Source organism: Lipotes vexillifer, unplaced genomic scaffold (genome assembly GCF_000442215.2).
Source record: "Lipotes vexillifer unplaced genomic scaffold, Lipotes_vexillifer_v1.1 scaffold792, whole genome shotgun sequence".
In the NCBI taxonomy this organism is placed as follows: Eukaryota; Metazoa; Chordata; class Mammalia; order Artiodactyla; family Lipotidae; genus Lipotes; species Lipotes vexillifer.
The window spans coordinates 1,467,042-1,477,133 of NW_006795663.1; the positions used below are offsets into that span (position 1 = coordinate 1,467,042).

At 34.6% G+C, this 10,092-nt stretch overlaps 1 protein-coding gene and 1 pseudogene across 1 annotated transcript in view; one reads left to right on the forward strand and one right to left on the reverse strand.

Moving 5' to 3' along the window:
* Positions 1-10,092, forward strand: part of UACA (uveal autoantigen with coiled-coil domains and ankyrin repeats) — an 86,432-nt gene that overhangs the window by 28,208 nt on the left and 48,132 nt on the right.
* On the reverse strand, positions 6,855-7,302 carry LOC103077234 (ubiquitin-conjugating enzyme E2 N pseudogene; annotated as a pseudogene).

A 10,092-nucleotide genomic window follows, 5' to 3' on the forward strand; every position in this document is an offset into this window, starting at 1 on the left:
CTTTCCCTATGAGATATGCACAAGTCACACATCTACATGTGGATGTATATATATAATCATCCTGCAAGGAAGTAGGGGATTGAATGATCTCAAATAATAATACTGTCTACCACAACTTTCTCACATAGTTTTGGATAATGCACAAAAATCAAGAGTATATCCTTTTTAAAATTTAAGGTCATATTACCTTAATATATTGTATCAGTCAGGGTTCTCCAGAGAAATAGAACTAATAGGAGATATCTATATATTTGTATCTCATAGATATCTGTATCTAAGAGAGAGATTTATTTACTTTAAGGAATTGGCTTACATGGGTATGGGGCTGAAAAATCTGAAATGTGTAAGGCAGGCCTGCAGGCTAGGAACTCAGGCAGGATTTCTGTGTTATAGTCATGAGGCAGGATTGCTTCTTCTCTGGGAATTTTTAGATTTTGCTCTTTAGGTCTTCAAGTAATTGGATGAGGCCTACCCCAAATTATCAAGGGTTATGTCCTTTACTTCAGGTCTGCTGATTTCAGATGTTAATCACATCTACAAAATACCTTCATAGCAACATCTAGACTCCTGTTTGACCAAACAACTGGTCATCATAGCAGAGCCAAGTTGTTATATAAAATTTACCCTCATATATACATAATGCTATTTTGCGGAGAGTAGAGTATGAATACAGAGAGTACTTTCTAATAGGTCTCGTGGTAAGGCAGCAAACAAATTAGCTTGATCACAACTTATAAACTAGATGTATTTTGGCTGAAGATATTTGAGCATCTAAAACAGGGTCTGGCAAACTGTGGCCCACTGCCTGTTTTTTTTTTTAATATGTAAATAAAGCTTTATTGTAACACAGCAATGCTATTTTTTTTTTTTTTTTTTTGTATATTATCTGTGGCTGTTTTCATTCTACAGTGGCAGAGTTGAATAGTTACAACAGAGACTGCATGGCTTGCAAGTCCTAAAATATTTACCACCTAGCCCTTTACAGAAAATGTTTGCTAACCCTTAAAGAATACGTAGAAATGGTGCTTGCAGTCCTTGCTCTGTTATGGTCCACTCCTAGTTCAGTATTTCCATTCAAGTAGGAATGTATACTTATTAAACATTACGGTAGCAATGTTTTATTGTTGAAAGCCACATATTTTATTAGATTCATAAAATTTAATAATTTCTTAATTGTTTCATTGCACAGCCATTCAGATTTTTTAGATCACATGCTGAGTTCAGTTTTTATGGATAAAATATATATGTATGCTGTTAGTTTTTAAATGAATACTTGTGTGTCTTTGGGAATGAAGAGAAAGTATTTTTTCTATAAAATTTGATCAACTTCATTTATTACAATTGCAGAATTCATTGTATGTATCTATTTTCCTTCTTTTAAGATGGTTAAAAAGGTATTTCTGTGCCCAGCTCATCACCTTTTTTTAGATAATGGGTTAAAAAAAAGTAAACTATTATTTTTTAATTTGATTGCTCTTGTATCTGTAAAATTGAGTTAGAGTACAAGATGTATTTGTTTCCCAACCAAATAGTAAATTGCAGCTTTTGTTAGTAGAGACAGTCTAGGCCCTGGATTCAGACAGTCCTACGTTTAAATGTAGTGTTTTAAAACAACAGCTATTTTACTTGCTGCTGACTTCATAGGTCAGCAATTTTGGCTGGGCTCTGCTGCATGGTTGTTCCACTGGTCTTGTCTGGGGTCACTCATGTGGTTGCCAAGTCATCTGGTAGCGCCTGTGGTGCTGGGTGGTCTAAGTTGGCCACGCTGATGTGTCTGGCACTTTATGCTAGATTGCATGACTGGGTGGCTGGGCTCTTTCTCCCTTAAGCTCTCTCATGCTCTGGGTCACTAACTTGTTTACGCTGTGTCAGCAGCATCCCAAGAGGGGAAGCTATAAGGTCTCTTGAGACTTAGATTCAAAGTTCTACAGGGTCACTTCTGCCACATCCTATTTGTCAAAATAAGTTACAAGTCCAGCCCAGATTTGCGGGATGAGGAAATAAATGCCATCTTTTGATGGGAATCATGGCAAAGTCATGTAGCAAAGGGTGGGCTTACAGGAGTGAAAGGAATTAATAGTAGCTGCACAGTCCAACACTGTAAATTCCTTAGTTTCTTTATGCCCCATTTGGAAAGTAGAAATAACAGTGTGACTTAGAGAGTTCTTCTTATAGTGTAACAAGTATTTCTTAAAGAAGTTTGAAACTGAATCTTTATTTTAAATGCTGTTTTTTCTTGTTATATACCTAAATATCATGAGAGTGTTCATTCTTTCTCATTATTAATTTGGTCATGTATTTTTAATATGGGAGAAATATATTAAGACTCACTGGAAGGAAATCCTGCTTAAAAAGCTGTGTGGGAAGAGTTATGCATATGTGCAGAACTATTATTCATTTCATAATTTTAAAAAAGCAGTTAACTTCTAATGTGTTTACAAAAACATATATTTTCTTGTAACCCTCTGTGTACGTATCTTTATATTTCCTGCTTTTAATTTTAAAAATACTGGCTAGTAGGGTAAGATTTATTATTAGTTCAATTCTTGAAGGGTCTTTTGAGTTCTAGCAAACATATTTTTGTTTAGCTAATGTTTCTTTGCAAAGCCAAGAAAAAATAGAAAGCCAAAGAAACAAAAATATCTCTTATTTTTCACTGTGGTCAAACCCCATCAGAGGCTCTCTTTTAAGTGTATCTGTTTTGCTTTTTACTTTATCAAGAATAAACATAGAATGCTTCCTCCTGTTCTGGTATATATATATATATATATATATATATATATATATATATATATCAAACATTAGCCAAAATGTTTGTTAAAACTCGTCAGAGGTATTGCTCTGTTCATTGGTGTCTGTAAGGTGGGGTAGGAGGCATAATAGACCCTTCTCAGTTTTTACCTTTATATTGAAAAAGTTTCACTCATGACATTTAGGCATTTAAAGAATTCTAATTTGAATACATTTTTTTCTAAAATTTTCTAGGGAAAAAGTTTATTTCTCCCAAATAACCAATTGCTTAACATTTTAAAGGGAATCTTAAACAAAATCTTATTTATCCAGCCTGAGAGCTCTATTCTTGTATGATATACATTTCTAATTTTTTGTGTTTAAGATCTCTATATATATTTACTTTAGAATTTAATGCTTCTTCTGGTGAGGAAGGGTGAAATAAGTAATATTATGAAACAAATCATGCTTATTAAAATTGGAGAGGCAATTTCCTGTCTATTTTAAATAACCTCTTTTGGGTCCCTAGACAGTTCTAATAAAGGAGCAAATACCTGCAATAGTTAGGGGTAGACAGTCTGGTATTTATACAACAGACTAGAATAGAATCAAACTGGGTGGTTAGGAAACCTTATCAAAGCAGTGCTGAGTCTTTTTGACTCCAGTTGTTTAAAGTTTTTTTAGATTCATAGCACCTTCAGTCCTTAAGATGTTAGATTTATTAAGTAATAATAATAGTTATTAATATTGTTGTCTTTTTTGTGCTTGACATTTTTATGTAGAGAAATCCAGTAAAGCAGGATTAAGCCTGTTAACATCTTAATCAGAAAAATGATTGATGGGGTATAATTTTCCCTTTCCTCTGTTTGTTCCATTGAGTCCTGACTATATAGTACTTTCAGATCACACAGTGGAAGGCTTGAGAGGATAAGATGGGGCCTAATTAAATAAGGATAAGGAAAAATCAGAAAGGGAAGAGAGTCTGGGGTCTAGGAAGAAGACAGTGGATGCGCAGCTTTTGTCTCCCTGGTTTATTTTAACATTCTTTTTTTTTCCTTTTTCTATTATGTAAGCTCTAATTTGCTGTTATATAAGAAAGAAGAGTAAATAATCTTTGGACTAAATGGAATGGGGGAAATATTTCTGTCACCAATCCAGTGAACTGTAGAACAGCTTTTAATTGTGCAGCCTAATCTTCAAGGAATGTTTATGCTTCATGAGCTTTGCTTTCTGCTGTTTGCTCCATTTTCAGTTGTGGCAGAGCTCGTCTTGGGTTTACTAACAGGAATGGTGATAATTGTAGGATACTGTGGAAGTCTGTTGTACTTTGTTTCAATTAGATATTTAGGGGTTTGCCTAAATGTATGTGCTGTTTAGCTTTTATTTAGGATTTTTTTCCCCTGGGAGAAGACTTTATTTAGTTGCCTCTATGTTCTTTTTCTTGAAGAGCCTTATCTTGAGGATGTGATTGTGAAATTCTGCTTTTTGGGGTGCTGTTTCTCTTTTATGGTGGTTTGTTTAGTGTAGTTCATTGCAAAGTTTGTTTAGGTTTCCAGGTCTGAGGTGGGTGAGGTACATTATGATATTTATTATGTCAAGATAATTGATTAATCTTATAAACATTTCAAGGCAAGTTAAGACTTAGCTGTATATTGTTCAATATAAATGCTTGGAAGTGAAAAAAAGTAGCACTTTAGGATAAATTATTTTTTTAGACTTGATTCTAAAGTGGCCAAAAGAACCTTATGAAGAAGAGTTGCTTTAGTTCCAGAATAAGTCCCTTTTGAAAAATTTTTATGACAAAACTGGGGAAACTCACACTTTAGATCTGGTAGTGCCTGCCCCCCTCCCCCTCCTCATCCCATGATCCCTCTTACTCATAATTAGTCAGCTAAACTGGCCTTCTTTCAACCATGCCAAACTCACTTCATTGCTTGTTCTCTTCTGAAATGTAAATTCTCTCAGCCTGGCTCTTCCTTTTCACTCAGATCCCATCTTCAATATCACCTTCTCAGAAGTTTCTGGGTTACCCAACCCAATAATCTATCCCCAGCATTCCATCGCATCTCCTTCCCAATTCTCATCTGATAGTTTTTTTTTTTCCCTTAGTTGTTTAACCCTATTTTGTTCCTTTAGAACATCAAATTCCATTAGAAGAGAGACTTTGATGTTTATGGCCTTGATGGTGGTGGTGGTTTCACTGGAATAGACTTATTCTCAAATTCATGGAGTTGTATACATTAAATGTGTACTGCTTTTTACACGTCAATGATACTTTAATAAAGTAGTTTAAAAAAGGAGAGAGACTTTGGCGGTCTTACTCACTTCTATATCCCTAGTGCCATGCATGACATGTAGTAGGTGCTTCATTAAAGTTTGCATATGCAAAAGTGGAAATTTTTGTCCCTTTTTTTTTTTGCTGTAAAGGACATCTAAGTTTATGATGTTTAAATTTTTTTAAAGATACTTGCATTTTTACATCAAAGATTTATTTTCAGATGATTTGAGAAATGGAAATAGCTTAATTAGTGGAAAGGACTGGACAACAAGTCATAACAATAGGATTCTCTAATCATTCGGCAAGTAACTGCAATTGCCTTATACGAAATCCTGTAATCTCCTAGTGACTCAATTTCTGCACGTGTAATATGAGAAACACTGTTAGCATTTCATATGATGGGGCTGAGGGAGGTAGGGGTAACACCATTCAGGGATTTGTAGACATCATAAAGGAATTTGTCTCCTACGAGAACAGAAAACTGAAGGATTTTAAGCGAGGTGGGAGAGGGTATTTGGAAGGGAGTGGTGTAGTGGTGGTGGTATGATTAGGTTTTCATTTTGAAAATCACTCTGGCTACAGTGTGGAGAATACAAGGGAAGGGGCTGGAATGAATATAGACAGACTGTTTAGGAGATTAATGCAGTCATCCTGGTAAGGAATGGTGCTAACTTGAAGTAGGGTAGTGTCGATGGACCTGGAGATGAGCTGGAGGATTTGAGTAAAAATGGGGAGGTAAAGTCACCGGGATTTGGTGAGTCAGGTGTCAAGACTCATTTCTAGGTTTCTGTCTTGTACAACTAGATGGATCATGGTATCATTTACTGTGTTAGTGAAACTTGGAATAGGATCAGATTTCAGGAGGAAGAACATGTTTATAGTTTGGGACATGGAGGCACTTTTAAGACACTGAAGAAGAATTGCCAAGAAGATATTTGAATACATGGGCCTGGAGATAGAGAAGCCTGGGTTGCAAATGTGTATGGGAGTCATATGTGAATAGATTTTTAAATTGATATATCATGAATATGAAGTGCTTCATAAACCATAAAGGGCTACAGTTGTGTTTAGTTTCCTAATTTGTGGTGCTATTTCAAACCTGGTGATTTCTCTACTCATCTTTTATTTTTATATTATTTTTGATTTATTTTTGATTTTTAGAATAACAAAAAATATTCTACTAAAACATAAGATTTACAGAAGTTTCCAGACAAGCCATACAAAATGGTTACAAGCTTTTTCTTGAAGGGAGGATTCTACACTTGACAGCAAAGTCACAGTGTTATTAGTGAGGGTTGTGATGTTTGTTTAATGTTCCCATTTTGGTTCAAACAATCAAGCTTGTCCATCTGCAGCATCTAAATAAAGTTAGACTTGGCTAGAGAGCATATTCTAAAGAACTGGCTAGCTGCTTTTAACCACTGCAATTAGATCATCAAAAAAAGGGGGAAAGGAGCCCATAAAATTAAAATAAAACTAACTTCCCCCTCACCAAAAAAAATAAAGAAAAACACCTATCCCCCTGCAGCTAACCCTGACAACTACCTTCATTAACAGTGCTTTCTACTTAAACCATGATGGGGGAAATGTGTAAAAGCAGAAAGGGGCCATTGCTTTTAAATGTTTCGCAACAATCCAGATGATACTTCTAGCCTCTGCTCATGCTTTACAACAGTGAATCAGGACAAGACATATTTGCTAATGGGCATTTAATCATCAGAAGACTGAAGATGTCTGGGCTTTTATTCTGTAATGTTTCTAAAACTGTGTCCATTAAATGCGAACAAAAAAGGAAGAAGTCTTGGCAGAACTGGAGAAGTGATGCACACTTGACGATCGGATTGATTTAAATATTATTCATGGCATATAGCCTAGTCCATGCTCTAGCTGTTTCTATGGCTTGGCCTTCATTGGTCTTCCACTGCTTCGCTACATCATTTGCTAATGGATCATCTGGATTGGGAGCACTTCACACAGCCTGGATCTGTGCGGGTCTACAGTGCTGGGGACCGCTGATCTTTCAAAATATCTAAACATATTCTTCCCAAATTGTCTACATTAGGATGATAAACTTTGGTCATGAAACATACTTTAGAGTTTGCCATTGGGTATTCTTCTGGAAGGAATAGTTCAAGTTTAAAAATCCCTTCCTCTAAAGGGGAATCCTGAGGCTCAGCAATGACCACATGAAAATAATGGGTGTTGCTCTCATCTGGTTCTGCTTTAATGCCGGGAACTGGTTCTGACAGCAAACGCTGGGTTTCCTTGATAATCCTGAGGGGTAGCCCAGCCATCTTGTCAGATCCATAGTTCAGCCTCTGGTCTCGTCTCCCTACTCATCTTTTAGTAGATAGTTTAGTCATTTTTTTCTACAAATTTTTTTCTGATTTCCCTCTTTTGAAATACTTCTATAGCTTACATGTAATTAATGTGGTATTATAGCAGTGTATCATGATTATGTGCATGTTTACATATATATCTGTGTCTTTTTCATATTGTGAGATCAGTTAAAGAAAGTAACTAACTGGGTTTTATTCCTGTGAATTGCCTGAGGCCAGGTCTCATGTATGTTTTGTTCCCTATGGTATATCCAGCACCTAACGTGTGGTGTAGCACATATCAAATGATCATGTATATTTGAATGTTGAGTCAAGTATTCATATCCCTTTACACATAGATGCTCAGTAAATTTTTACTGAACAAAATCCCATCTTTTGGCAGTTATTCAGTACTTATTTTATAAACATTATAGAAAAGACAAAACTCTTTTGCTGCTTCTCCTTATCTATATTAGGGGTTTTTGATCTTGGGGCTTATGGACTCCATATTTGTAGAGAGGAGATCAATGAAATAATCTGAAAATAAATGTAAATTTTTCTGATTCTGTGCTTATGTATAATTTTTAAAAGAAGATCCATTGCTTTCATCAGATCTTAATGGGGTCTGTGACACCAAAATGATGAAGATCTGTGAATTAGATACTTTTCTTTAGCATGACTTTTCTTGGTTTTAAGCAGTTTTCTATGAAAGTTTTGTGGTAATCCTGTATATTTCTCTTCTGGATAATGTATCCAGAATTGCCTTGAGTCTAAAACTGGTCTTCAAATCATATTAGCTGTGGTCTGTTGAGTCCATCCCTTAAATATGTAAGTACTTTATATGAATTTGTGTATATTTTAAAGTCTACTTGTTTATTTGCATCTATAAAGTTCTTCTCAGGAGACCTTCTATCCTAAATATTGCATAAATGAAACAACTGTTGGACTTATTTGTGTTTAAAAAATTTTGATTAAACCTTTTAACAGAGAAGAAATTTGAGCTTAATATACAAAATTTTTAGTAATTTTTTTCTGCATGGTGGAATTATAGGTCATTTATGTTTTATATATGTAAAATTAAATATATTATAGATTTTCTGCATTGAAGATGAATCACTTTAAAAGTTTTTAAAATATCATTTAATTTCTGAAAAAGTTACAAATTTGCAGTTGATGCTAATATGAGGGAATCACTGTCAGAACTTTTAAGTGATTTCCTTTATGGTGATCTAGAGTTTAAAGCTATCATCCATTTAGCTCTACCTAGTGAAATAACTGCTTTGTGTTAGAATGTTATATTTGTTCTCTAGAAGTAGCTGTATTTTGACTTTTACCATAAATGTGTTGGCTTGCTGCATTCTGAGTTTGATGAATATCTTCTTTTCAAACCAGTGCAGTACTGAAGTATAGAAATATATTTATTATAATATGTGGTAAACATTAATGCTTTTTTAAAAAACTTACTGCTTCTTTTTAGAATGCTCTCATTCGATGGCACAGGGCTCATCTTGTAAGTATATGGCTGTGAATGACAATAGCTTCATTTTAATCCAGAGAAGACTGAGTGGAAAGGATATATACTGCATTTCCTGCCATATTAATGAATCAGTGAAGGGTCTTGGTAATAAGCATGTAATATAGTTTAAAAGTTTATACATCAGATTTATTGGACCATGTATCAAAAGTGCATGAAATATACAGAAGTTGAGAGAATAGTTTAGTATAATGAACCCCAATGAGCCTGTAACTCAGCTTTAACAATTATTAACCTATGGCCAATCTTGTTTCATGTATATCCTCACCCTCTTAATTTTGTTTTTAAAAAGTTTATTAATTGATATGAATCATGCTAATGGTATTGTGAGAGATTGCATTTCTTTTGTTTTATTATTTTTACTTTTAATTGTGGTAAAGAAACACACACAGTTTACCATCTTAACCATTTTTAAGTGAATCTTTCAGTAGTGTTAAGTATATGCACATTGTTGTGTAAATTATCACCAGAAGGTTTTCATCTTGCAAATCTGAAATGCTATATCCATTAAACAACAACTCCCCATTTTCCTCTTTCCCCAGACCATGGTAACCACCATTCTACATTTTGCTTCTATGAATTTGACTACTTTGGATACCTCATATAAGTGGAATCATACAGTGTTTATCTTTGGGGGGCTGGGATTTATTTCACTTAGCATAATGTCCTAAAGATTCATCTATGGTGTAGCATGTGACAGAATTTCCTTCCTTTTTATGCCTGATTCATGTTCCATTGCATGTATATACCGCATTTTGTTTATCCATTCATCTATCAATGGATATTTGGGTTGCTTCCACCTCTTGGCTATTGTGAATTATGCTGCAGTGAACATGGGTGTGCAAATACCTCTCTGAGGCCCTACTTTCAATTCATTCAGATATATACCCAGAAAAGGGATTGCTGGATCATATGGTAGTTCTATTTTTAATTTTTTGAGGAGCCTCCATCTTGTTTTCCATAGTGGTTGCACCATTTTTCATTCCCACCAACAGTGCCCAAGGGTTCCAGTTTCTCCACATCCTTGTCAACACTTACTATTTCTATTTTTTTGATAGTAGCCATCCTAATGGGTGTGAAGTGTTATCTCATTATGATTTTGATTTGCATTTCTCTAATTTAATGATGCTGAGCATCTTTTTATATGCTTGTTGGTCATTTGTATATCATCTTTGGAGAAATGTCCGTTCAAGTCCTTTGCCCATTTTTTTTTTTTTTTTTTTTTTTTTTTT